At 41.4% G+C, this 27,815-nt stretch overlaps 1 long non-coding RNA gene across 1 annotated transcript; it reads left to right on the top strand.

The window, feature by feature from the left end:
- On the top strand, window positions 1-26,443 carry LOC139475822 (uncharacterized). Its single transcript, XR_011654024.1, has 5 exons — window positions 1-116; window positions 11,167-11,276; window positions 17,825-17,925; window positions 23,415-23,491; window positions 25,708-26,443. It is a non-coding gene; the product is annotated as an uncharacterized lncRNA (long non-coding RNA).
- Window positions 26,444-27,815: the final 1,372 nt, after the last annotated feature.

Genomic DNA, 27,815 nt, shown 5'->3' with positions numbered 1-27,815 from the left:
CATACTAAATGGTGATGATGGGGACTTAACACCGTGATCGGACGCTGTGCCTCCAGTAGGAGCGGAGATGTACCAGCGTGCGATCCACTGCTGTACAACCTTACGTTGAGGCTCAGGTAAAACTCTTTTACATCATATTGATAAAACAAGACAAAAAAATATTAACTCTTTGTTGGCCTCTTTACCAATTTTCGATCAGTGATCTGGTTCGAAAGGGACTGTAGTGCTACAGTGGTCTTAAATTATATACTTTAGCTTAAACTCGTAGTCGTAGCGCCTTGATTGCTTTGTGAACCGGGGAACCTTTTCACAAAGCGATTGTAGCCCTACATCCGTCGCAAGTATACTTAAATGTAAACTTACGACAATTGCAGCGCTGCAATTGCTTTTTGGAACTGGTCCTTAGTTTCTAATACAAATATAGATTGACATAGATTGACGGTGGTCGTAGAACAAAGACCGCTATTTTAAATGGGTTGGGGTTTCGTTCAAAGCTAAGACTGACATATTGGATTGACATAGTCTATCGATGGTTCTTTAGAAGGGACCCGTGCCTCTCAATGGTGTCTTTATATAGTTTGACACAGTCTATCGATGGTCCTTTAGAAATGGACCCTTGGTTCTCAATGCTAAAACTGTCATATGGTTTGACAAAGACTCTCGATGATGCTTTACAGAGGTACCCTTGCTTCTCAATGCTAAGACTGTCGTTTAGATTCAAACCCCTTGTTCTATCTAGCGACCCTAGCACTATGAGCCTGAGTATGGTAATGACAAATCACGAAACACAATCAAGGTGAACCGGGAATCAAAACACGTTCATACGTTTCTGGAACGGCTTGGTTAAGATAATAATATGATTGGTTGGCCAGTACATGTGCATTTGGTGAGTGTTGTCAGATAAATATTGCCTGACTCCACAATGCCCACTTTGCATGTCACACTGCTTGGTCCAGTATCAGTGATTTGGGTTTCAAGACTTTTGAACAGTATTTCATGAAACAACAGCTTAATGTCAGATTAATGCGAGAACATTGGATGAATGTCGTACACGTTTTACCACATAGCTGAAACCCACGAGCAAAGGCTTCTTGATGTACCAAGGTAATGATTTTGCAATTTGGGATTCGAACACACGACATGAGGGTACAACTAATAGATGCACCATTACACAGATTACACAGATACTGCAGAGCATAGGTATGGGGCTGACAGACCAAGGGTAATAATTTGTAAATTTGGGATTCGAATACAGGTCATGCTTGTTCTGGTAAGCTAATGGACACATCACTACACAGCGAGACACTACCATAGACCACTGTGCCACCTCTGCCCTGCTTATCCCTATATAGGTTTGGTGATGTATTGATACATATGCAAGAGTAATTACTTCATCATCGTCTAAAATGCATTGAGGCGTGTTTGTGACTTGTAGTAAATGAGGCAGTACTAGTTTACTGGAAACGATAAACCAGTCTTTAAATTGCACCTAGACATTCTGAGATTGGAAAGTATGAGATGGTTTTCCGATGACGCCCTTTTTAAAAGGTTACTTGTGGCCTTAAGAAACTGGGATTTCATTGCGCCAGACACGGAACACATGATCGTGGATATTACTGTGGACTCTCTGGGGAAGGCAGTCAAACTGTATCGATTGATTTTCACGTATTCCATTTCGATAAACGATTCTGAGTGTCAGGTCATAAGATTACCGAACCTTTCACTCGTAATAAGTATGTTTTCCTGATGGCTATGGCGTCCTTGACTCCGTAATATCTTACACTCCTCCGAAATCGATAATCTGAAGACCATTTCCATTCACAGTTTAAAAGTTACAGAAGGATTTGATGGTAGGTTTGGGTAAGTTGCTGATGGTAATGTAGATTCGAAGGGAGTAAAAAGCTGCCTTTTGCCGCCAGGGGAGTTATCGAAGTTACACATACTTTCTTCCTACACTAATGGCCTTGTGTGGAACAGCGGAAGTGTTTAATCTTTCAATATTTTTCATGTCCAAAAGATTTGAAGGAAAAACATGGGTCTAATACATATATTCACAGGGAGTCGACGGAATAGCCTCGAGAGCGGTGTCGAGTTTCCTCTGATCTGTACGAACAGTCTCCGAAGTCAATACCACGTCTCTTTTGACGGACACAGGAGCAGGGCATATCCTGATTCGTGAAATTATTTTGTGTGTGAGTGGAACCTGTATGGCTTTGTCTTAAGTTCAAATGTAAAAAGCCATGCAGTCTTATCAAACATGTTTTCAATGTGGACTACTTTGAAAATAAAAGATGGTTGCTCGGCGATCGTGTTTGAATTACAAATTTTGATATCCTGTAAGAAATAATTTGATTTTAGCACCGCACTCAGCAACATTCAAGCTATTTGAGGGCGCCCTGTAAACAGTCGCATCTTGGTCAGAAAATCTAGTAATGTGGGTGTGGAGAGAGTAAAATGACGTTTAAGGACAACACCGACATTGCGTAATGGCGTAAATAAAAGCGAAAAAGCATTTCCATAATCAGAAGAAGATCTCTGCTAAAAGCAGAGTCCATTGTTCGGTTCTGTATTACGATTATGTGTTAGTGAGTCACTATCAAACAGTCATGATCCCAGGTGTTCGCGATAAGAGAAAACGTATCCTGCCCCAAGGGTGCACCCGTCACAAACACATACAAAGGCAACTCAAGTGTTCACCTGAACAAACTGCATCGACCGTCATTTTTATCACTGATGCGTCCAATTTGGAATTGTCCTCCGCACGCCTACCATAAAACGTTTTGGGAGCTTAAGCTGAGGCCTTGACTACCAGCAGATATTCTGAGTGTTACGCACCATCATACAGACTCACGAGAAACGGTTTTTGATACATTCAGCTCATAGGATATACACACTGCGTCTTTGCCAATAACGACTATGACCATATGAAACTGCAACGTGGCAAGAAAAGTGCTGTACCTTATCGCAACGCTATCATATCGATAACCTTATAACCTGTAAGCTGGAAACTCCAACGCTGTCACTGGGATTAGTTTATAGAAGGTATCTCATCCTGGCTACCTTCCTTTCAGATCAATAGAAGATGATAAATGGAAAGCGCGGTCCTTTGAGAAATTAGTCAATAAAGCATAAACGATTATCATCCTTAATATCATCTTATCTGGAAATAGAAGATTTTATTTTCAAGATGGTAAGTACGACCAAGGGTGATGAAAGGTGATACTGTGTATTATGTTACAGAGAGTCTATCCCGACGTGGAGTGTATACTGGGACCAAACTCTCGCCCAACGATTTTTCTACGTCTATTTCGGTTGTGTTGTCTGTCTCGCTGCTTTGAAGTTGTAAAACATCTGGTGGAGGCTTTAGCCTCTCATTTGTCTCCATCTTCCTTTAATGATTCATGGGGGCGATGGGATAGCCTAGTGGTTAAAGCTCCAGCTCGTCACGCCGAAGGCCCGGAATAGATTCCCCACATGGCTTGTAGGCTATTTTGTTACTCATGTCCCTGTTCACACTATCTTATACCAGGTGTGTACACGACATTTCCTGTGTACAGGAATGTGTGTCTCAATTTGCTGTGAGACGACAAACACTGTAGTCGGGCAAATATTTTCATTTGTGAAAAATACATTTATATTCTAAATTATATTTTAAACGATCACATGATTATGTATGTGACAAATACAAAACAAAGTGAAAAAAATCGGTTGAAGGTTTCATTCATCAGTTATATTTGTAATGGAGTTATGCATATTATGCAACTTATCTTTTATATGAGTCATTAGTGTTTTTATGAATTTCTAAGTCTGTCCTATCTTATTAAGGACATCCGCATTGCTATACTCCCCCAATACTCTTCTTTATACTCGTTTAGACGGTGGCGTCGGTGCGTGGCAATCGGTGAATTATACTTCTGGATAAGATGTCTGAGGTCCCGTTCCATAAAGCCATCTTAGCGCTTTCTCTGTTGTCATCATTATATACATTCGATCCACGTAACCCTATAATATATGAAAGGAAATATCCGCTCAAATTCGTGTGTTTTTTAAGATTTGGAAACATTCGTTGACTCGCTATTGTGTATAACATTCTTTCATTTTGAAAGAATGAAAAAAATATTCTTGTTTTTTTTACCAATAACACGATAAATCGATCGTATTACTACGACGTGAAAAGGCCCCTTGGGAGCCGGGGATAGAATATTATCTTGTGCCTCATGCCTGTGGTAACATCCTCCAAAAGGGTACAGTGACTGGTTGTGCGCCGTTGTGCCTCCAAGTTGTGGTGCGTTGCTCATCCGTTCAACCACGGGTTTGCTCGACCCAGAGTTGATTATTTTCATTTTGCCGCGATATCGCTTGAATGTTGCTTACTACGGCGTAAAACAATGTTTACTCACTTATACCAAAGCATCGTTATACACAGGGGGTGGATTCCAGAGGGGGGGGGGGGGGGGGGGTGGAGGTTACCGGATTTGAAAAGTCGACTTACTGGATCGGGTACACTTTACACTTTCACCCATGTGTCGGGGTTGAAAAAGGCCCGAACTAGTGTTTGTCTTAACACCCCATTGAAGTGGATTGGTTCCTTTGTTGATTGCGTGTCATCGTACTCCGGCGAACTAGACCGTTGCTCTTGATATCAATCTTTGGATTGTCCGGTCCAGAAGACACATAACACATAACACACAACCACCAACAAGCAATACAGTACACACAGCACACAACACACAACAAGCAAACCAGGACACACAACACACAACAAGCAATACAGGACACACAACACACAACAAGCAATACAGGACACACAACACACAACAAGCAATACAGTACACACAGCACACAACAAGCAATACAGGACACACAACACACAACAAGCAATACAGGACACACAACACACAACAAGCAATAGTGGGCACACAACACACAACAAGCAATACAGGACACACAACAAGCAACACAGGACACACAGCACACAACAAGCAATACAGGACACACAACACACAACAAGCAATAGTGGGCACACAACACACAACAAGCAATACAGGACACACAACAAGCAACACAGGACACACAGCACACAACAAGCAATACAGGACACACAACACACAACAAGCAATACAGGACACACAGCACACAACAAGCAATACAGGACACACAGCACACAACACACAACAAGCAAACCAGGACACACAACACACAACAAGCAATACAGGACACACAGCACACAACACACAACAAGCAAATCAGGACACACAACACACAACAAGCAATACAGGACACACAACCCACAACAAGCAATACAGGACACACAACACACAACAATCAATAGTGGACACACAGCACACAACAAGCAATACAGGACACACAACACACAACAAGCAATACAGGACACACAACACACAACAAGCAATACAGGACACACAGCACACAACACACAACAAGCAAACCAGGACACACAACACACAACAAGCAATACAGGACACACAGCACACAACACACAACACACAACAAGCAAACCAGGACACACAACACACAACAAGCAATAGTGGACACACAACACACAACAAGCAAACCAGGACACACAACACACAACAAGCAAACCAGGACACACAACACACAACAAGCAAACCAGGAGACACAACACACAACAAGCAATACAGGACACACAACACACAACAAGCAATAGTGGACACACAACCCACAACAAGCAATAGTGGACACACAACACACAACAAGCAATAGTGGACACACAACCCACAACAAGCAATACAGGACACACAACACACAAGAAGCAAACCAGGACACACAACACACAACAAGCAATACAGGACACACAACACACAATAAGCAACATTGGACACACAACACACCACACACAACACTTAACAAGCAACACAGGACACAGGACACGCAACACAATACAAGCAAACCAGGACACACAACAAGCGATACAGGACACACAACACACAACAAGCACTACAGGACACACAACACAGAATAAGCAATACAGGACACACAACACACAACAAGCACTACAGGACACACAACACAGAATAAGCAATACAGGACACACAACACAATACAGGCAAACAACACACAACAAGCGATACAGGAAAAGGGAATATACATATTACAAGAACCCAATACGTATTCACATATGTTAGGTCTACCGATTAAATATCACAAAAATGGACAAAGTCATAAAAAATGGCGATGATTTCAAGATCGATTACACACGGGAGCCTTGCCAATGTACACTTGTCAGAGGGGTACACAAAGTACATGATCTAGACTACCAGTTGTCGGACTTTCATTTCTGTGGTAGCCTCGGAGGCTGAGTGGGTTAGATCGCTGACTTTTATGTGCTGGCGATAAAGTGCCTCACTCTGGCAGTGAGGGTTCGAATCCCGGACAGGACTCAACTCCAAAAATGTACGAGAATCTGTACTTTACTAAGAAAGCGTTATCTCAAATATAACATTTGTTAGATTACACTCTCGAATGATTTTAATACTGTGGTGACACCGCGTGCCTGGCACAAGGGTGATGGCCATGGTCTCCAGAGAGTAAACACAAAACACAGGTTAAGAAGTTAAAATCGTGATGATGGTACAATGCATCTGTTAAGATTAAATCGACACGTATTTGCCACTCAAATGACCTTGATGTTTTCAAAACCTTCATCCGTTTCGTCTGAATGCATTCTCCCACCATTAACACTGAGAGATGATCACTTTACCGTGAAAGTAGCGATAACGACTCTAGATATAACAGGTCGCTCTGCCCGCGGGAGGCAGCTGATTTGAACGCCCATCGTCCTTCCCATCTGGACAAACCAAAGCCATGTCCTTCCTGTTTTATCCATCGACAATAATGATAAGCACAGGGGACTCTAACCACAGTTCAATGATTTAAAGACCAGTAGGGTAGCCTAGTGGTTCAACCGTTTGCTTGTCGCGGTGTAATTCCGGGTTCGCTTTACTAAATATTCAGTGTATATGACTTTGATGTCCGATGCAATTCTTTATGGTGACTGGCACCATATGTTTCCGTGTTCGTTCACGTGAACACTTGACTTGGTTTGGGTGCGTTTGTGACGAATGCCACCATCCATAGGCAGGATACGCTCACCTAGAACCATCACTATTTGATAGTGATTCAGAAATCCATGCCCATGGTATAGTCGGAATCCTACAACGGACTCTGCGTATTGGAGAGATAAGGAAATGGTCTTGCGTTTCATTTGACTGCATATTAGTTTGGCGTTCTGTAAAGAAGAAATATAAGAACGTTGAGTTCATTATAGTAATTAAATACAGGAAGGAAATCAATGATTAATTAATTTCAAAGCAAATGTGAGACGAAAAGATTATTATCGATACAATTTCATTCTAAATTTAATTCCAAACGCATTTTAAGTTCAAAGCAACATGTGAAAGAACGGCTGCCATTTATGTATGATTAGTTATTATATACTTCTTTGACATCAAAGACGCTTGACTGTTCATTACAATTTTACTAACCGTTTGAAAATTCTCATCGTTGCGCGGTTCATTTGACGAAGAAAGAAAGATCTTTACAGCTTAAAATATCATCGAAAGTTCTTTGAATTGCGAAATCCCAGGATTACGTGTGCTTAATTACAACCACCTACATAAGGTATCGCTTTTGTAATACATATGTAATCACATTTTTAATACACATGTAATCACATTTGTTCACACGGACATCATGGCTGTTACATTTCATCCGTAATTAAAAACGCCAGAGCAAGGTTTAATCGAGATTCTCGCTAATTGGTGTCTCATCTTGCAGGCGTCTTCCTACGCAAACCCAATGTATTAACGCGACAGCTGACCGACTGGAAGATGCATTTAGTTATTACCTGATCGTTGTGTAGCGGTGTGGTACAAGACGGAGACATAACGTGTAAGGAGTATGGACCCTGTACACTACATCTCAATGTCCATAGAATTGTGTTGATTAGATAAGTCTGGGTAGGATTGTAACTCAGTGCCCTTCTTTGCTGGTGTATTTCATTGTTCGAGGAATACAATTCCTACCAAGTACTGAGGTGCAGCATCTGTGGTGTTGGTATTAACTGATATCGTGATTAGATGGAGACACTGACATCTCATCTGCAAATAGTCTTCTATTCCAACCGGTAAAGTAGCAGTAGGCGTATGTATGTTTTTAACTGTCTTGACCGTAGACATTGATATTATTAAAGGGGCATATTTTTTCTTGGGAGTAATTTCGTCTTTTGGATTCAGAATGTATCTGGGTGAGGTATGTGGTGTAGCTGTATTGAAACAAATACAATCGTATGCCTGGGCTCAGATGACTCCAGAGTCGTTTGAGCCGGCTTAAAGTCGACATACTGGAAGTTCACCTTATGGCAGTAAATGAAAGCGAAAAAAAACTTTCTATATTCATAACATCTCCCCTAAAAGCAGAGCCCATTGTACGATTTTTATTATATCTTGAGCATGTGTTTATTTATCACTATCAAATGGTTATGATACCAGGTGGTTTCGAGAAGTTGAGCGTATCCTGCCCTACCAGTGGCATCCGTAACAAACACATGCAAAGGCAAGTCAATTCTAAAATAACCCGGAACAAGTCAAAAATGGGGAATTGCATCAGACAACATTTTTGTCACTGATGCGTCAAATGTGGAAATATCATTACATGTCAAATACACTTTGATGTGAAATGAAAACATACGATTTGTTATTATGTCATTCTTACACCATTACATATCAGTCTTATACCAGACGGATGACAGTGGTATCAGACTCTAATCGCAGTGGCATCATGGTCTTGTCAGAGTCGTATTAGAGTCTTGTTACAGTCGCATTAGGGTCTATAATCACAGACGATGCATTTAAATATGTACTGAAATTCCCCACATCGGACACCATTGATGCGTCATTACCTACGATAGAACAGGAATAGTTGCAAAATAATCCAAGAGATAAGGCTCATTCTTACTCACCTCCATGTGATATCAATCATTCATTCTGGGATTTGTTAGAAGGTGGTTTGGTGTATCGGTTGCAGGTGAGCGTTGGTGTGGTGTGAGCCAGAGACCAACAGTGTATCGGTTGCAGATGAGTGTTGGTTTGGTGTGAGCCAGTGACCAAAAGTGTATCGGTTGCAGGTGAGTGTTGGTGTGGGGTGAGCCAGTGACCAACAGTGTATCGGTTGCAGGTGACTGTTGGTGTGGTGTGAGCCAGTGACCAATAGTGTATCGGTTGCAGGTGAGTGTTGGTTTGGTGTGGGCCAGTGACCAAAAGTGTATCGGTTGCAGGTGAGTGTTGGTGTGGTGTGACCCAGTGACCAATAGTGTATCGGTTGCAGGTAACTGTTGGTGTGGTGTGAGCCAGTGACCAATAGTGTATCGGTTGCAGGTGAGTGTTGGTTTGGTGTGGGCCAGTGACCAACAGTGTATCGGTTGCAGGTGAGGGTTGGTGTGGTGTGAGCCAGAGGCCAAAAGTGTATCGGTTGCAGACGAGTGTTGGTTTGGTGTGAGCCAGTGACCAACAGTGTATCGGTTGCAGGTGAGTGTTGGTGTGGTGTGAGCCAGTGACAAACAGTGTATCGGTTGCAGGTGAGTGTTGGTTTGGTGTGGGCCAGTGACCAAAAGTGTAGTTATTGCAGGTGAAGGTTGGTGTGGTGTGAGCCAGTGACCAATAGTGTAGTTACTACAGATGAGGGTCGGTGTGGTGTGGGCCAGTGACCAATAGTGTATCGGTTGCAGGTGGGGGTTGGTGTGGTGTGGGCCAGTGACCAATAGTGTATCGGTTGCAGGTGGGGGTCGGTGTGGTTTGAGCCAGTGACCAATAGTGTAGTTACTACAGGTGAGGGTCGGTGTGGTGTGAGCCAGTGACCAATAGTGTATCGGTTGCAGGTGAGTGTTGGTTTGGTGTGGGCCAGTGACCAAAAGTGTAGTTATTGCAGGTGAAGGTTGGTGTGGTGTGGGCCAGTGACCAAAAGTGTATCGGTTGCAGGTGAGTGTTGGTTTGGTGTGAGCCAGTGACAAACAGTGTATCAGTTGCAGGTGAGTGTTGGTGTGGTGTGAGCCAGTGACCAATAGTGTATCGGTTGCAGGTGAGGGTTGGCGTGGAGTGAGCCAGTGACCAATAGTGTAGTTATTGCAGGTGAGTGTTGGTGTGGTGTGAGCCAGTGACCAATAGTGTATTTACTACAGGTGAGGGTCGGTGTGGTGTGAGCCAGTGACCAATAGTGTATCGGTTGCAGGTGAGTGTTGGTTTGGTGTGGGCCAGTGACCAAAAGTGTAGTTATTGCAGGTGAAGGTTGGTGTGGTGTGGGCCAGTGACCAAAAGTGTATCGGTTGCAGGTGGGGGTTGGTGTGGTGTGAGCCAGTGACCAATAGTGTAGTTATTGCAGGTGAGGGTTGTTGTGGTGTGAGCCAGTGACCAATAGTGTAGTTATTGCAGGTGGGGGTTGGTTTGGTGTGAGCCAGTGACAAACAGTGTATCGGTTGCAGGTGAGTGTTGGTGTGGTGTGAGCCAGTGACCAATAGTGTATCGGTTGCAGGTGGGGGTTGGTGTGGTGTGAGCCAGTGACCAATAGTGTAGTTATTGCAGGTGAGAGTTGGTGTGGTGTGAGCCAGTGACCAATAGTGTAGTTACTACAGGTGAGGGTCGGTGTGGTGTGAGCCAGTGACCAATAGTGTATCGGTTGCAGGTGAGTGTTGGTGTGGTGTGAGCCAGGGACCAATATTGTAGTTATTGCAGGTGAGTGTTGGTGTGGTGTGAGCCAGTGACCAATAGTGTAGTTACTGCAGGTGAGGGTTGGTGTGGTGTGAGCCAGTGACCACCAGTGTAGTTATTGCAGGTGAGTGTTGGTGTGGTGTGAGCCAGTGACCAATAGTGTAGTTATTGCAAGTGAGGGTTGGTGTGGTGTGAGCCAGTGACCAATAGTGTAGTTATTGCAGGTGAGGGTTGGTGTGGTGTGAGCCAGTGACCACTATTGTAGTTATTGCAGTTGAGGGTCAGTGTGGTGTGAGCCAGTGACCACTATTGTAGTTATTGCAGGTGAGGGTTGGTGTGGTGTGAGCCAGTGACCACTATTGTAGTTATTGCAGGTGGGGGTTGGTATGGTGTGAGCCAGTGACCAATAGTGTGTCGGTTGCAGGTGAGGGTCTGTCAGCTGTCCCTCAACAATACTTCAACAACCATGAACTCGGACATGGAAGACTCTGTCCAGAGCAGCGGTCATCGCCTCTTCATACATGTGGATTACTGGTCGGTAGCATTTCATTGATGAACATTGTGGTTTCAGGTTTCAAGTACCAGATACTCAGTTGCGCCGGTTTCATTTCAGACGTTAGACCCTCGATCATTCAGTAACACCAGCATACTTGAAAATACGATACTTTTTGTTTTCTTTTGATTGTTTCGTTTTTGTTTTTGTTTTGTTTCTGTTTTATTGTTTTTGTTTTTTCTTCTTCTTTTTGTTTGAAAAAAAGGGGGGGGGGGGGTTGTTGTAAATAAGAGTAAGAGGGTTACAAGTAATGTTCAGTAGTACTTTCAGTCGTGGAGAGAGAAAGCGGCATATTGTAATACATTGTGTCATTAGAGAAAATTATACCGAAACCGGGTGTCTATCGGCAGAAGTTGATAAAAACTGTCAAAATATTCATTAAATATAAGTAAAGATTAAAGTAAGTAAGTAAGTAAGTAAGTAAGTAAGTAAGTAAGTAAGTAAGTAAGTAAGTAAGTAAGTAAGTAAGTAAGTAAGTAAGTAAGTAAAGTAAAAACAGTATTCATACGACGTGAGTTGAACAGAAGATATTTGTGGTTCAAATCACATAAACCCCGTGTCATTCAATCAGATAGCGGCAAACATTCACGGTTGTGCTTCCAATAATGGCGACAGGCACGCATCAAACCTAAGTTAGAAGTAGGACGTTACATGGCTATGGCTCGTGAACAAAGGTACATTATATTGAGAAGGGCTGAGCGAGAACTTGTGTCAGAGTTACTTCGTGGTAGGGTGGTGATGTCGCATGTTAGGGTCATGTTGTCTAGCTGGAGGCAAGCTTTAATTCATGTTAAGGATATGTGACCAATCACGAATTACTGATGTCAAGAGTTATTGTGCTGAATAAACACATGCTTAGGATATGTTACAACATAAGTACCAGCCTTTCATTTTCATATATCCCTTATTTCCATGTACTTTATAGAAATATCTGCATATGACATTGGTTTCATTTTGACAAATGTGTAAGATACCAACGACGCCTATGGAGATGATTATGTTATATCATGATGCAGAGAATTGTATAAGCAGAGGAGGCAGTGAGAGATAAAAAAACAAACTACTTACAATTTAGAAAATGGCTATTTAACATGGGGCGACTTAGTACGAGGTGCTTAGTTTCTCAAGGTATTCATAAAGAGGTATATTTGTGACGACTTAAATGGCTCTGGCTACTATCTATATAAAAGCAACAAACGCGAGTCGATTATTAATAATGGTAATGATTCAGGACAAGTGCCATTTCTGGGAACGGCTGCCTCTCTGCTAGTTCTATACAAAATGCATATCAATAGGATCTGTGTTACATCTGTCCTGAATTGTTATCAGAGAAGCAAATCAGATACGTCAACGATGTTAAATGAAATTTATATAAAAAGCACACAAAGAATGATATAAAGTGGAATCTGTCAAATCTGCACTTTTCTTACTCCGGATTATTGTGAATACAGGGCAAATGTTTCCGTCCAGGCAGCAATTTCGTCAAGTAATTTCAAGTCTTTCTACACTCCGTAATTGAGCTTCCCAATCGGATTAGGTTTAACACTGACCAAACACATCTCACACGCACAGCAGATCAATTAAATACGTGGTAACAAATTAGATTAAATAGGTCCAATCAAGGCCGATAGAGAAATGTTCCAAAGTGATCGTGTTGACCATTAGGTGGTTAGGGTTAATTGTGCCCTAGTTGCAGTGCCCCCTGGTATAGCAACGTGTACGTATGTAAGGCCCGTGTTAGCAAGTAGTATAACAACGTGTGTAAGGTCCGTGTTGTCACGTAGTATAGCAACGTGTGTGAGGTCCGTGTTGCCACGTAGTTCAGCAACGTGTGTAGTGGGTGAGTGAGTATGGTTTTACGCCGCTTTTAGCAATATTCCAGCAATATCACGGTGGGGGACACCAGAAATGGGCTTCACACATTGTACCCATGTCGGGAATCGAACCCGGGTCTTCAGCGTGACGAGCGAAGCAACGTGTGTAAGGTCTGTGTTACCACATAGTATAGCAACGTGTATAAGGTCTGTGTTGCCACATAGTATAGCAACGTGTGTAAGGTCCGTGTTGCCACGTAGTATAGCAACGCGTGTAAGGTCCGTGTCGCCACGTAGTTCAGTAACGTGTGTAAGATCCGTGTCGCCACGCAGTATAGCAACGCGTACGTGTGTAAGGTCAGTGTTACCAAGCAGTGAGGTCCGTGTTGCCACGTAGTTCAGCAACGTGTTTAAGGTCTGTGTTACCACATAGTATAGCAACGTATGTAAGGTCCGTGTTGCCACGTAGTATAGCAACGTGTATAAGGTCTGTGTTGCCACATAGTATAGCAACGCGTGTAAGGTCCGTGTCACCACGTAGTTCAGTAACGTGTGTAAGATCCGTGTCGCCACGCAGTATAGCAACGTGTACGTGTGTAAGGTCAGTGTTGCCACGTAGTATAGCAGTGTGTGTAAGGTCCGTGTTGCCACGTAGTATAGCAACGTGTATGTGTGTAAGGTCCCTGTTTCCACGTAGTATAGAAATGTTTATGTGTGTAAGGTCCGTGTTGCCGCATAGTATAGCAACGTGTGTAAGTCCGTGTTACCACGTAGTATAGCAACATGTATGTGTGTAAGGGCCCTGTTTCCACGTAGTATAGCAACGTTTATGTGCGTAAGATCCGCGTTGCCACCTGGTATAGCAACGTGCATATGTGTAAGGGCCGTATTGCCACGGAGTGTTACAACGTTTCACCCCATCATATATATATTACTAGATGGTTCATTAAACATTATCAAATTTAAGCATTCAGCTTGTCTCGAACTTCGAATCTCGATATATTTCCAGTGACCCCAAATACGTCGAAGTAACGATGTTTTACTGTACTGTATGATGGATTCTCGTGGCAATTCAAACTATCACTGCTATATGAAACATTTAATGTTTGCATTGCAAAACCGGGGAACTGAATGCATTGGCATTCATAGTCGCCTTTCTATCCATAATGACAAAATTAAACAATTAACGCCTTTTTTGTTTGAATGTGAAACATCTTCATTATTCACCTTTCAATCAACCCGCAATTTTCATGTTTAAATACCAATTATTCAAATGAAATTTCTACAATAAACATTATCACTTTGATCGAGGAATGTGTTTTTATGGTGTACATTAAACGGTTTCCGATTACGATTCCGTTACAATGTGTGATGTTTGATCATATTAAATTGACGCTTGATTAAATAAAATGATGTTGTGCATGAAATGAATAACTACCTAATACCTCAACGAGCTCATTATCTTCAGATTATCTCGAGGAGGCATGAATTTTAGAGCCTTGGCACATTGCAATTGCACGTAATACCATTTTAATTATGTTTGCACACAATTGGAAATCAATGTGCTGAATACTTAAATCCTTTCGTTCTTCTGAACTATTTTCGTAATCTACGAGAAGCTATCCATGATGACACACGTGTTATTATAAAGAATGCGGAACTTGACGGTATGGTAATAATGGCCATCAATGTTTTCTCAGCCGTAAATCTTTGTTCAGTGATGCTTGAAAGCTATATTGACAAATAGAATTAGTCTGGGTGTTCCATTTCATCGCTGATGATTCATGGACAAAGAAAATTACACTTAATGGCATAAATATTGAGAGAATAGAAATGACAATATTATATATTCTCAGATTAGTTTTTAATGAAAGTTCTGAGAAAAGATAATAAAAAGCAGGTAAATATCAAACGTCAAGAATCGCCACGTCGCCGGTCTTCATAAACTGCTGAAACAGACTCCATTGAGCCTAGAAGGCGAAATAGCGGTGAAAATTATATGTATGGATCACTGAAAATCAGCGATAACTTGACAGTCATGTGATGAAGTCAATGGGACACCCTGTGAGAAGCAACCTGCGTGCGTGTGTGCGTGCGTGCGTGCGTGCGTGCGTGCGTGCGTGCGTGCGTGCGTGTGTGTTGTGTGGGGTAGGGGGAGGGTTGGAGGATGTGGTCCGGGGGTGGGGGTCACGATGACTTTTGAAGATGAATGTTACCATCAGCCACAGGTTCATATGTGTGTCATTTTATCCTAATGATGTGAACGTGTACAAATTATTGATGTGCGGAGATATATTATTTATTGACGTCAACTTCTTTATTATGAGCGTATCATATTATCATAATAAAGAAATTGATATCCACTCTTCCTTATGTGTATCACTTCTAAATGCCTTTAAAAGACTTGATCTATAGTATATATTGATATTGATCTTGAGTTTACAAAATACTATAGTCATGTGTTAACGGTAAATACTGTAGATTGTCATCCTTGTGCTTCATACTACATGCATCAGACGTACATATCATGCAAAATATTGTATGTACATTTCATGTCCTACTTACAAACTGACATATTTATGCATCCGAATCATAAAAGCATATGTACTTGTTCTATCTAATATATATGGGGGACACCAGAAATGGGTTTCATACATCGTACCCATGTGGAGAATCGAACCGAGTCTTTGGCATGACGAGCGAACGCTTTAACCACTAAACTACCCCATCGCCGCTACTGGAATGCGTATCTGGACTGATATCATAATACTGTATTCCACTCCCAATACGATAGTTTGCAAAGTTGGGTGGTATGTTATAAGCATATTAGGATCCTTTTTCTATATATTATGAATGAATGAATGAATGAATGAATGAATGAATGAATGAATGAATGAATGAATGAATTTCCATTGAATCCGAAGATCATAAGTTATTTACAATATATTACTTACATTACTTGAGTATATACAATGAAGCCTTGTGATACTGTACGCATGAATAGACAATTTACAATGTACAATTTGTGAGCAATAGGGTGTATGTGTCTAGTAGATATACATAAGATGTTTCTTTAAAATAACATATAATGTAGCAAAAAGACATGAAGCATTCCCAAGTAAATCATAAGCAATTCCGTCAGTTAACTAATATACTTAATATGTTCCATGTAGTAAATATGTGTATTTGTAGGACTACGCTTATCTTAACTAATACTATAAGTATGTGTTATCCTATTCTCTAACGTACGCATATGTACGCTTATGCGTTACTTTACCAATACTATATGCAAAAATATGACCGTATTGTTTTCATTTCGCTTAGGTGTTTTCTTCTTCCTTGTTACAGTGAGTGAGTGAGTGAGTGAGTATGTTTTTTTTACGCCGCTTTTAGCAGTATTCCAGCAATATCACGGCAATGGGCTTCATACATTGCACTCATGTCGGGAATCGAACCCGGGTCTTCGGCGTGACGAGCGAACGTTTTAACCACTAGGCTACCCGACCACTCCTCTTTGTTACATATGTGTACGTGTATGGAGAACTTAACTAATGCTATATGCATACGTGTTATCCTCGTCTATGTAGTACACATGTGAACATGTAACCCCAACTTTATTGATAAAGCGTGCCTCCGTGTTATCCTCTTCCTAAATACACATGTTTACGGGTATGTCTGACTTTTGTAATAGCTATACTGTATGCACAAGTATTACCTTCTTTATTAATTATGTGTGTACAGGTATGCCCTACTTTTGTAATAGCTATACTGTATGCACAAGTATTACCTTCTTTATTAATCATGTGTGTACGGGTATGTCTGACTTTTGTAATAGCTATACTGTATGCAAACGTATTACCTTCTTTATTAATCATGTGTGTACGGGTATGTCTGACTTTTGTAATAGCTATAGACTATGCACACGTATTACCTTCTTTATTAATTATGTGTGTACAGGTATGCCTGACTTTTGTAATAGCTATACCGTATGCACAAGTATTACCTTCTTTATTAATCATGTGTGTACGGGTATGTCTGACTTTTGTAATAGCTATACTGTATGCAAACGTATTACCTTCTTTATTAATTATGTGTGTACGGGTATGTCTGACTTTTGTAATAGCTATACTGTATGCAGGCATATTATCTTCCTTATCAATTACGTGTTTACGGGTATGCCTGACTTTTGTAATAGCTATACTGTATGCAAACGTATTACCTTCTTTATTAATTACGTGTGTACGGGTATGCATGACTTGTAATAGCTATACTGTATGCACACGTATTACGTTCTTTATTAATTACGTGTTTACGGGTATGCCTGACTTTTGTAATAGCTACACTGTATGCACACGTATTATCTTCCTCATTAATTATGTGTGTACGGGTATGCCTGACTTTTGTAATAGCTATACTGTATGCACACGTATTATCTTCTTTACTACAAATTAGTAAGGGTATGCCTGTCTTTACTGATAGCTATTCTAAATGCAATTTAAAAAAAAAAAAATTTAATTTTTTTTATTTTTTTAATTTAATTTTTTTTTTTTTTTTTTTTTGGGGGGGGGGGTATTACATAAGTGTAAGGGTATGCCTGTCTCTACCGATAGCTATACTATATGCGAAAGTTAGTTTTTTCATTACTTACGTGTAAGGGTATGCCTCACTTTACCTATAGCGTTTATGTGATATATACGTCTACCATCTACCCGCAGCTATGTGTGACCGGACTACAGCCAGCTGTTCACAGACTTGAAGCTGGCTGTGTTGTCGAGGTTCCCTGCAGCAGATGTCTCCGGGACCTACTCCGTTAAAGGTAACCCACAACCACTGCCAGCTCGTTGAGTCTGATTTCACTGCACTGCGCACGAATATATGACCAGATGGGATGAACGCAAGAGACAAATATCCGTCAATCCACTGCTCAGTTAGATGTGCCATGATTTCCTGGTCATGGGCTCAGTCAGTCAGTCATTCGGTCATTCAGTGATTCAGTCAGTCATTCAGTCATTCAGTCAGTCATATATTCAGTCAGTCAGTCAATCAGTCAGTCAATCTGGGGATTTCCTATCAACTAATTATCCTCATTACATCTGTCTTTAAACATGGAAATATCACTACATACAGTTCCTGTTAACAATTATTACTACTAAACATCGAGATGTTAACGCAGTTTTCTGATCAAGTTTAGCTTGCCATGAAACTATTTTTAAAATTCGATCTCAGTGTAGGATATATTGTTGGTACACATCACAAATGACAAGTTATCAACATACCTACGAACCTGACTTACAATCAATACAAGATTCTTCAAACCCTAGACATTCAATAAGACATCCATCAGACTGTATTGCACTCCGGATATGTAACAGAATCAAATTCGTCACAGACGATTTAAAACGCCACTAAGTTGCCGTTTGCCAAAACGTTAATCCTTGTTCAATTATCGATTCCTTCTTGAACACAAAATACCATACAAAGAACCAATAGTGGGACGAAGTTCAGTGCACTCAAACACAAAGGAGTGTATATACCCAAAACAATCCCCGTGCCGACACATTCAATCTAATGACACCATTTATTCCATTTTGAACAATTGCTTTTAGTACTTGTAAATCAATATGTTATTTGATGGTCACTGGTCATGAAATACAACTGATTACAGGAGATAACAGTGTTTACCGAACAGTTGTCTGCAGGCAGGATTGGCAGGCCGCTCACTGCAATGACATTAGCAATGTACAAGCATATTATCTTTGAGGCAGAAACATTACGCTTAATCTACTCGAACGGCGTCGCTGTCGGACCGTAATGCAACGTTGTTGGGATTGTTTTAGCGATATGGTGCTGCACCTATGTTTGTTGGCATTACGATGTGTTAGCATAACACGGTAGACTAATGCATTTTCGCTGTTGATGATAGTAAACATGGCGGCCTACGATGGCATCTATTGACAGATCTCTTTCATTCTTTGGAGTATCGGGGACATGGTATACAAAAAAAGTGGAGTGTATTGTTAGATTTTGCAATTTGTCTATGGTTCGTTATATTGCACCTCGGGGGACCGTTGAAATATTGGTTTGTTATATTCCTAGATTTGTTGAGAGTATGATCCTTCGTCTGTCGGCACTCGTGGGTTTCACAGACTGTTAAACGTCAAAGACATGCGTCACTTTTAAGCCTCCCATGCGACGTAAAACCCAGTTCACCCACTCATCTTCAGCCTTGTTGCTAGCGCCGACGAAAATACGTGTCTGTAACTTGTGATCTTGTACTGATAAATTCGATACATACGTCAATAGAGGGGGCGGGGTTTTACGAGCTGAAAGTTGGTGTACACCACGGGACCAAAGATCGAGTGATGTACAAACACCAAATCAAGTAACCTGCTACCGACATGTGTCAGTCGGTGTCCCCCATCGTGATATTGTTGAAATATTTGTAAAAGAAAAAAAAATTCTTCACTCACTCTTTTCATCAGTGTACAGTGTTGGCTGACCTTTCTGTGTACCTTGCGTGGTTTAACGAACTCATGTCCATCATGCCGCTTATTCTGTTTGTTTGTTTGTTTGTTTGTTTGTTTGTAGTGTAAAGCCGCACTAAGCAATATTCCAGCTGTATGACGTCGGTCTGTAAATAATCGAGTCTGGACCAGACAATCCAGTGACTGACATCATGAGCATCGGCCCACGCAATTGGGAACCCATTAGGCGCCTCTTACGAATAATTAGTCGCCTATTACGGCTACTGGGTTGCTGAAGACCTATTCTACCCCGGAAGGTCTGCAGCGTATTCTGACAATGTGTGGACACTTTCTACATCTGTACCATTTGACTGCTTAAAACCATTTCCATAACTGTACAAAATATCTGCTAAAGTCCATTGTTCGACTACACAATAAGCATGTGAGCGTATCCCGCCTCGCTGGTGGCACAAATCACAAACACATCCAAAGGCAAGTCAAGTGCTCATCACCTGAAAAAACACGGGACCATATGGTTCAAGACAAAATAGAGAAAAACATCAGACATCATATTGTTTAGTAATGCGTCAAAGTAGGAAATTACCACCATATGTCTACTTTAAACCTTTTTGAAAGCTTTACAAAGGCCTTGAATGTCGTAACCCTGATCAGAAAGCTTTTGATGAACGCACAATACCATTCAGAAAAGTCAAATGTAACAAATGTAGTCTAGATCACGTACTCTGTGTACCCCTCTTTCTAAATGACATTGACTGTTCATAGCTTTCGGTCATGGGAGCCGTGCCAATTTACACATGTCAGAGGGGTACACAAAGTACGTGATCTAGACTACCAGTTGTCGGACTATCATTTGTCTTGTGGAAGCCTCGGTGGCTGAGTGGGTTAGATCGCTGACTTTGTGTGCTGGCGATTAGGTGCCTAACTCTGCTAGAGTGATTATATAAACTATTAATTCTACCATCATATGTATATGGCCTCAGATACCCTTGTACTGATTAGTATTGATATTACTACCTGCACTTGTGGTGCAACATGTTTGAATGCTTGAATATATATTGTAAAATGGGCCTGTGGCCTGATTTACTGAAATAAACCACTACCACTACTACTCTGGCAGTGTGGGTTCGAATCCCGGACGGGACTCAACCCAAAGAAAGTACGAGAATCTGTACTTTACCCAGAAAGTGTTATCCTAAATATAACATATGTTACAACTTTATAACGCTCTTTGAAATCTTGGTAGAAAGAGCATGCTCGACTGTACTTCAACATAGTGGCGGAATTTAGACACCAAAGACTGGAGCCACTGGAGTATTGCTCGACATAAAGGGGAAGTTGACTATTGCAAAGTTGGGGTCATCCCGTATGGTGGCCGAGTAGATAGAGCGTCTGTCCGGAGAGTGAAACGTCGGTGGATCAAACCCGGTCGCGTCCTATCAAAAGAGGTGAGGTGAAATGGTGTGTGTGGCTGCTTGTACCAGTCCGGACTGATGCCGATTTATAGTGCTAGCTCACTGAGATACCATGCCGCAGTTTAACATGAATACCCCACTCAGACACAGTATACTGACTCCGAGCCGACCAGTCCTTAATGCCGATCGCCAGACAGGGTAACAACAAGTACCATCTTTTAACGTCTTTTGGTATGACGCAGCCGGGGAACGAACCCCGGACCTTCCGCTCTCCAGGCGGACGCTCTACCACTAGACCACGGAGGCGGTCGCGTCCTATCAAAAGACGTTACAAGATGGTACTTGTTGTTACCCTAACTGACAGAGGCTGGTCGGCCGAGAGTCAGTATACTGTGTCTCCCTGGGGTATTTATGTAAACTGCGGCATGGGTTAGCACTAGAAATCCGACATTATTCCTGATAGGTAAAAACAGACGCACACACGCATGTACGTCGCTATATAAGTGCAATAATCGCGACGTTAAACCCCATTTCACCTCACCTATCCATCTTGTCACACAGTTTTGTGGATAGTTGTAATACGCTTGATTCCCCTTATAATTTCAGAACATTTTACTAGTGCTTTCATCATTTGGGTCATTGTTCATATTATTTCTCAGTGACCCGTTGATATCCTTTGATTCTTCATGACGTTTGATACACAAAATTTCGAAGTCCTGAAAAAATAAATGAAAATAAAATTTTTCTTTACATCACACTCCCCTGTTTACATAAACAAACACTGACAACACACGTATTTACATATAGAGAGGGGTATAGTCTGTCTTACAGACCCTGATACAAATATATTAACTACAGCCCATGCAAGTCTATAATGTTTGGCAAGTCTAGATTACTGCAGTATTTGAAAATGAAGAGAATCACTGGGCTCCCTTTTTATTATATTTTTATTAAGATAACTGAACAACTGTTTTTTTCTGTACGGTACGTTCATTTCAGAGACTATATGTTAGTCTAGGAGGGGTGTTACAAATACAAATATGTTTTGAATTAGGGGTATCTTCATATTAAACGGGGAAACAGGTAGCCCAGTCCTCTGAGACACCGCAATTCACTGTACTGAGTTGCGTCCCTTGGGCAAGCCAGAAACCTATAATTGTGTGTTCGAATACAGGTTCGCCCCGATTATGTTTCTAGGTTTGTCAGCACCATACCTGTGCTCGTGGGTTTCACCGAAGTGGTAAACGTCCGTGACCTGCATCACTTGGGGCTTTCCTCCCACATCAAGCTGACACGCCGTGATATCTGGAATGATGTTCCAGTTAGCGTTAAACTCACTCACTCATTGATTCATTTTAAACTGAGGAGATTGGTGTTAATTGTTGTCGTAGTTTATGATACTTGATTTCACTTCACAATGAAATAGGGTGCACGGGTGGCCCAGTCGTCTAAGGCGCCGTAATTCGCGGGGGTCACCAGAAATGGGCTTCACACATTGTACCCATGTCGGGAATCGAACCCGGGTCTTCGGCGTGACGAGCGAACGCTTTAACCACTAGGCTACCCGACTGCCCCTGTGCATTTGTTAAAAGGCGGGTTCTTCCATTAGGGTATAAAGAAAAACGCGGTATTCATTCCCAATGAAATATTGACAATAATAGAACATTAAAAATATTCTTCAGATGAATGACAGCTGTCCTATCACCCAGTTTCAACTTTCAGTGGAGCAAAGCCACATCTAAAAAGTGCCAATGTCCTTTCATAAGAGGGGAGGTGAAACGGGGTTTAACGTCGCGTCGCAATATTATTGCACTTATATATAGCGACGTGTATGCACGTGTTTGTGTGTGCAGCTGCTTGTACTAGTCCGGACTGATGCCGATTTATAGTGCTAGCCCACTGAGATACTATGCCGCAGTTTAACATGAATACCCCACTCAGACACAGTATACCGACTCCCAGCCGACCAGTCGTTGTTTTAGCCCCTTAATGCCGAGCGCCAGACAGGGTAACATCACTCACTCATTCACTCACACGTGCACACACGTTCTATACGGTTTAATGTCTTTTAATGACGTCGAGAAAGCAAAGTTTGCGTGGCATCCTGAAATGATTTCTTTATCTGCTAAAACCTGCTTAAATATCTTAAAACAACGTAATATCAATTTGTATAAACCTGTCATACGTGCACCTAACTATAATATAGTTCCAGTACTTTATTTAGGTTAATTTTACTTTCCGTGTATTTTATGTAAAATAGTCTGTCGTAGTTCCGTATGGAACGGCTCAATATTCTACTGTATTTTATCTTGTTTATTTTTGTTAAATCATATCTTGAGGTATATACTCTCTATGTGTCTGTTTGTCTGCTTTGATAACGAACACTTATTTAATCTTCTATACTCCAGATTCCTTTGAAATCTTCTCTAATGGCAATCTAATATTCTCCAAGCTCGACACAGGGAGCATGCCACAGGTCAAGCAGGTAATGTACAGTTGACACCTATACCTGGTATTTTTGATTACGAAAAACATTGCAAGTGATTCCGTAGCATTTGATTGGCTAACCAGGCCACGGCCAGTCAAAAAATACTTATACGGTCAAGTCCCGTTAATCCGGCATGGCTAGTTGCATATGATTATGTCAGATTAAGGAGTATGTCGGATGAACGAAATTTACTCCGAAACATTGTGTTCCTCAAAATAAAGAAGTGGGCATCCATAAATTCTCTTCCTTATGTGTATCACTTCTAAATGCCTTTCCGTGACTTAAAATACTACTGTTTCCTGATTGGATGATGGGTGGGGCTTGTGTTGTATTACTGCGCTGAACGATTTCACATGACTTTGTATCGTTGTCTAAACCTTTGTGTGTGCTGATGATTAAATAAGCGGTCTGTGAGTTCTTGCTGTTGACTGAATTATTTATAAGAATTGATATCGACATAATGTTTGTCTTTATGAAGTTATAAACACACAACTGATGTGCACACTTTTGCGCGGATTTATACAGCATGCGCGTAGGCTTCACTTTTATACCTCTAACACAAACAGAATTGAAGTCAATGTTTCAATCCGCCTGGGTTATGTTGAGCGTCACCTGCCATACACTTCAGTCTTAAGTAATACAACCGTCTAAGAAAATCGTATCTAGTTTACATTTTCTGACGATCCAAGACCGCCTCCGTGGTCTAGTGGTAGAGCGTCCGCCCGGAGAGCGGAAGGTCCGGGGTTCGATCCCCGACCGCGTCATACCAAAAGACGTTAAAAGATGGTACTTGTTGTGACCCTGTCTGGCGCTCGGCATTAAGGGGCTAAAACAAGGACTGGTCGGCTCGGAGTCAGTATACTGTGTCTGAGTGGGGTATTCATGTTAAACTGCGGCATGGTATCTCAGTGAGCTAGCACTATAAATCGGCATCAGTCCGGACTAGTACAAGCAGCCACACAAACACACACGTACATGCACGTCGCTATTTAAGTGCAATTATCTTGGACGCGACGTTTAACCCCATTTCACCTCACCTCTGACAATACACATGGTATTTTGTACACAATGATACAGAAACAGGGACCGATTATCTACAAGATGTCTGGTAAATGTTCGGTGGTGATAGTTATTTGTGTACCTTGACAGTTTCTTCCTTTCTTAGTTTGATCATGCATCATTACTTTTGCATCATGACCCAGGACGTGCGCCATCCCTCATACCAACCTTTTAGAAGGTAGGTGGGGGCACGGGTGGCCCAGTCGTCGGAGGCGCCGTAATTCGCTGTGCACAGCTGCGTCCCTTGGGCACGCCAGAAACCTATGATTAAGGGTTCGAATCCTGGTTCGCCCCGATTATTTTTCTAGGTTTGTCGGTACTATACCCGTGCGCTTGGGTTTCACCGAAGTGGTAAACGTCTGAGACCTGCATATTTCGAGCTTTCTTCCCACATTAAGCTGATTCGCCGTGATATAAACTGGAATACTGTTTAAAGGAGCGTTAAGCACAATTCACGCACACAGAAGTAAGGTTTTTCTTTAACAAAATGAAATCAATGCCATGTACACATCTCCAATTTAGGTGTTGATTAGCTTTTTCCAGGTGTATACCTTCTCACAAACAAGTGAAGGCTGTTTCATAACAAATTAGTAATCACTGGCAATGCACGTAAGGATACCTGTAGGATTCTGAAGTCAGAATAAATGGGGGAGCGCTGTAGTGTGACAGTAGTATTTTGTCACGCAGGTTTAATTCCTACATTCCCAAGTGATTCATATCGTCCCTGGATCTGATATGTGGGATTAATTTCCTGTTTTGTGCACTGAACACGCACGGAAACAAAACGCAACGTCATTTCAGTTTCCTTCTCGTCTGAACTAACGACGCCATCTAAAAGGGGACATATTTGTTTTGTGAAAGATTGAACATTTTCACTAATCTCTCGCAGAATTTAATCTTATTGGAATTTAGAAATAACCATCGTGACAAGATCCTGTACAGGATATAAACTCCATTGCCAGTGTCTATTTGCAAGCCATGTCTAGACTTTGCGATTAACGCTCCCTGTGAATTTGACACATTGTATCAGTGTAATTTGGACACTGTAATTGTTCGAATGAACAAGATCGATAAATCTTGATTCAGCAGACCTGGTTAAAAACTTGCTTTCTCCTATCTTAATACTTATTCACCAATGGTTGAATCTGTTCCAGGTGATGGATGAGATTGCTGTAGATTGTCAAGGGGAATCCAACAAATATGGAAAGAAGTCTTCGTTGTGTGCAATTTTGTAACATTACCTGCATCCGATTCTTGGCTGTGGTAATTCTTACACGTGGTTGTTAATTTACATGTCAACAATGAATAAAAGAAACCCAACTATAGACATCCCACATCGACCATCGATTTCCAGAGATTGAAATGTCGTAGGTGCGATGATGTCAGAGGATCATTGTTGGTCCAAATTGGTGGATACTGATTAAGAAATCATCATGTCTGGAACCGTATACGTTTTCACACATGACAGATGTCAGTACTATCATCACTAGAGATGTTTCGTGCTGCTGTGCTGGTCTAGATGACGGAGCATCTCTAAATGCGTGGCTGAGATGCTCTTGACTGGGGACTTCTTCACAGCACCAGGAAACATTTGGCCTTCATTCATGTCTTATAAGGATTTTTTTTTCAGAAGTAGATTCCATGGTGTTCAACAGCTCTTTACTTAAGATATACAAGGAAAGGGGCACATGTATCAGGGTAGATTTCATTTTAGTCTCCTTTAAGTTCACAGGGTCTATCTATCACCGATTTAATTGTGAGTTGTCTTGATTCCTTGACCTTTTTCAGGTCTAATGTGATGTTCGGCAGCTCTTTATTTACAGGACGACCTCAATCTGTGGCTGGTGGGATAATGCACGGGTTATTGTATTTACCCTTTTGTCCATTAAATCATATTAGGCAACAATCCGTACCTGAACTATAGGCGTGTTGTCTTAATATCAACAGAAACCGAATTAGTGATTAGCTTCATTTGGTGTACGATCATGGTGTACTTTACAAACTACCTTCATTACAAATAAAATCATCTACAAACACATTTCACTGAAATGAGAACTTCTAAATCTCTGGCTACTTAAACTTGGCGAGAGCGGATTTCAAGACTGCAATAATAGATCATTTTCAGCAAATGACACTCCCTATCAGAAAGCAAGGCTTATTGGTATTTTCCATTGGCCATGCGGTTAAGCACTACACGATTGGAATGATCGATCATCATCAAGGCAAAGCAAGAATCTCATCTGCCTTGTACTTAGCTGCGTATTTGACAAATGAACTCAGAATTTCAGTTTAATTTAGCCTCCTACCATATTAGACAAATCTAGTTTCTGGTGTTTACGTCAGTTACTGTTTCATACCCAGTCCACAATTTCATTTAAGCCTGTACAAAATTGTATCGAACAAATCAGTTGATGGTCACTGACTAACATTGTAACTGCAGGAATCTCATGGGGATTACTGGTTATAACAGGTCCAAAGTAACCAATTTTTTTGTCCAAGAACCAGACAAAATGAGTGAGTGGGCAAGTTTGATTTAACGCTGCTTGTAAAAGTATTCCAGTTATATCACCACGTGTCAGCTTAATGAGGGAGGAAAGGCCGAAAGTGATGCAGGTCACAGATGTTTACCAATTTGGTGAAACCCATGAGGACGGGTTTGTGCTGACAAACCTAGAAACATAATCGGGGCGAACCAGGATTCAAACCCAGAATCATAGGTTTCTGGTGTGCCAAACGGAGGCAACTCTGAACAGCGAATTACAGCGCCTTAGATGACTGGGCCACCCATGCTCCTCAGACAAAATCAGGATGTAGTTGGCACATTGTTCATAATATCAATCACTGGCTTGTATGATCCAGGATAGTTGATAACAGGTTGTGACCATAAAGCTGTTTTATTGTTGCTCGCCTTAAAAAAAACAAAAACATAGTAACTGCACCATATTCATTTTACCAGGCTCCTTCAGCAAGCATGTTACCAGGACCTATTCAGTCAGGAATGACGGGTGGGGCATAAATGAAGCACACCAAGTGCATTCAATCAATCAATGCATTGACTATATTCACTAAATGGCATCTCCTTTGGGGTATATACGCAAAGAAAATACCTTTTTTCAAGAAAAATATATGTCAAGAACTGGTGTTGGCAATTCCCTTGAAACTGTAATGAAAAACATAACAAACCATTTTATATCAATAAAGTTTAATACCTTTCTCATTCTGTACATTGCCAAACCACATCACAATGCGAACTAATACAAGA

Source organism: Haliotis cracherodii, unplaced genomic scaffold, assembly GCF_022045235.1.
Source record: "Haliotis cracherodii isolate W230 unplaced genomic scaffold, xgHalCrac1.p SCAF_3, whole genome shotgun sequence".
In the NCBI taxonomy this organism is placed as follows: Eukaryota; Metazoa; Mollusca; class Gastropoda; order Lepetellida; family Haliotidae; genus Haliotis; species Haliotis cracherodii.
The sequence above is the reverse complement of the archived record's forward strand: the minus strand, read 5'-3'. Positions and strand labels throughout refer to the sequence as shown.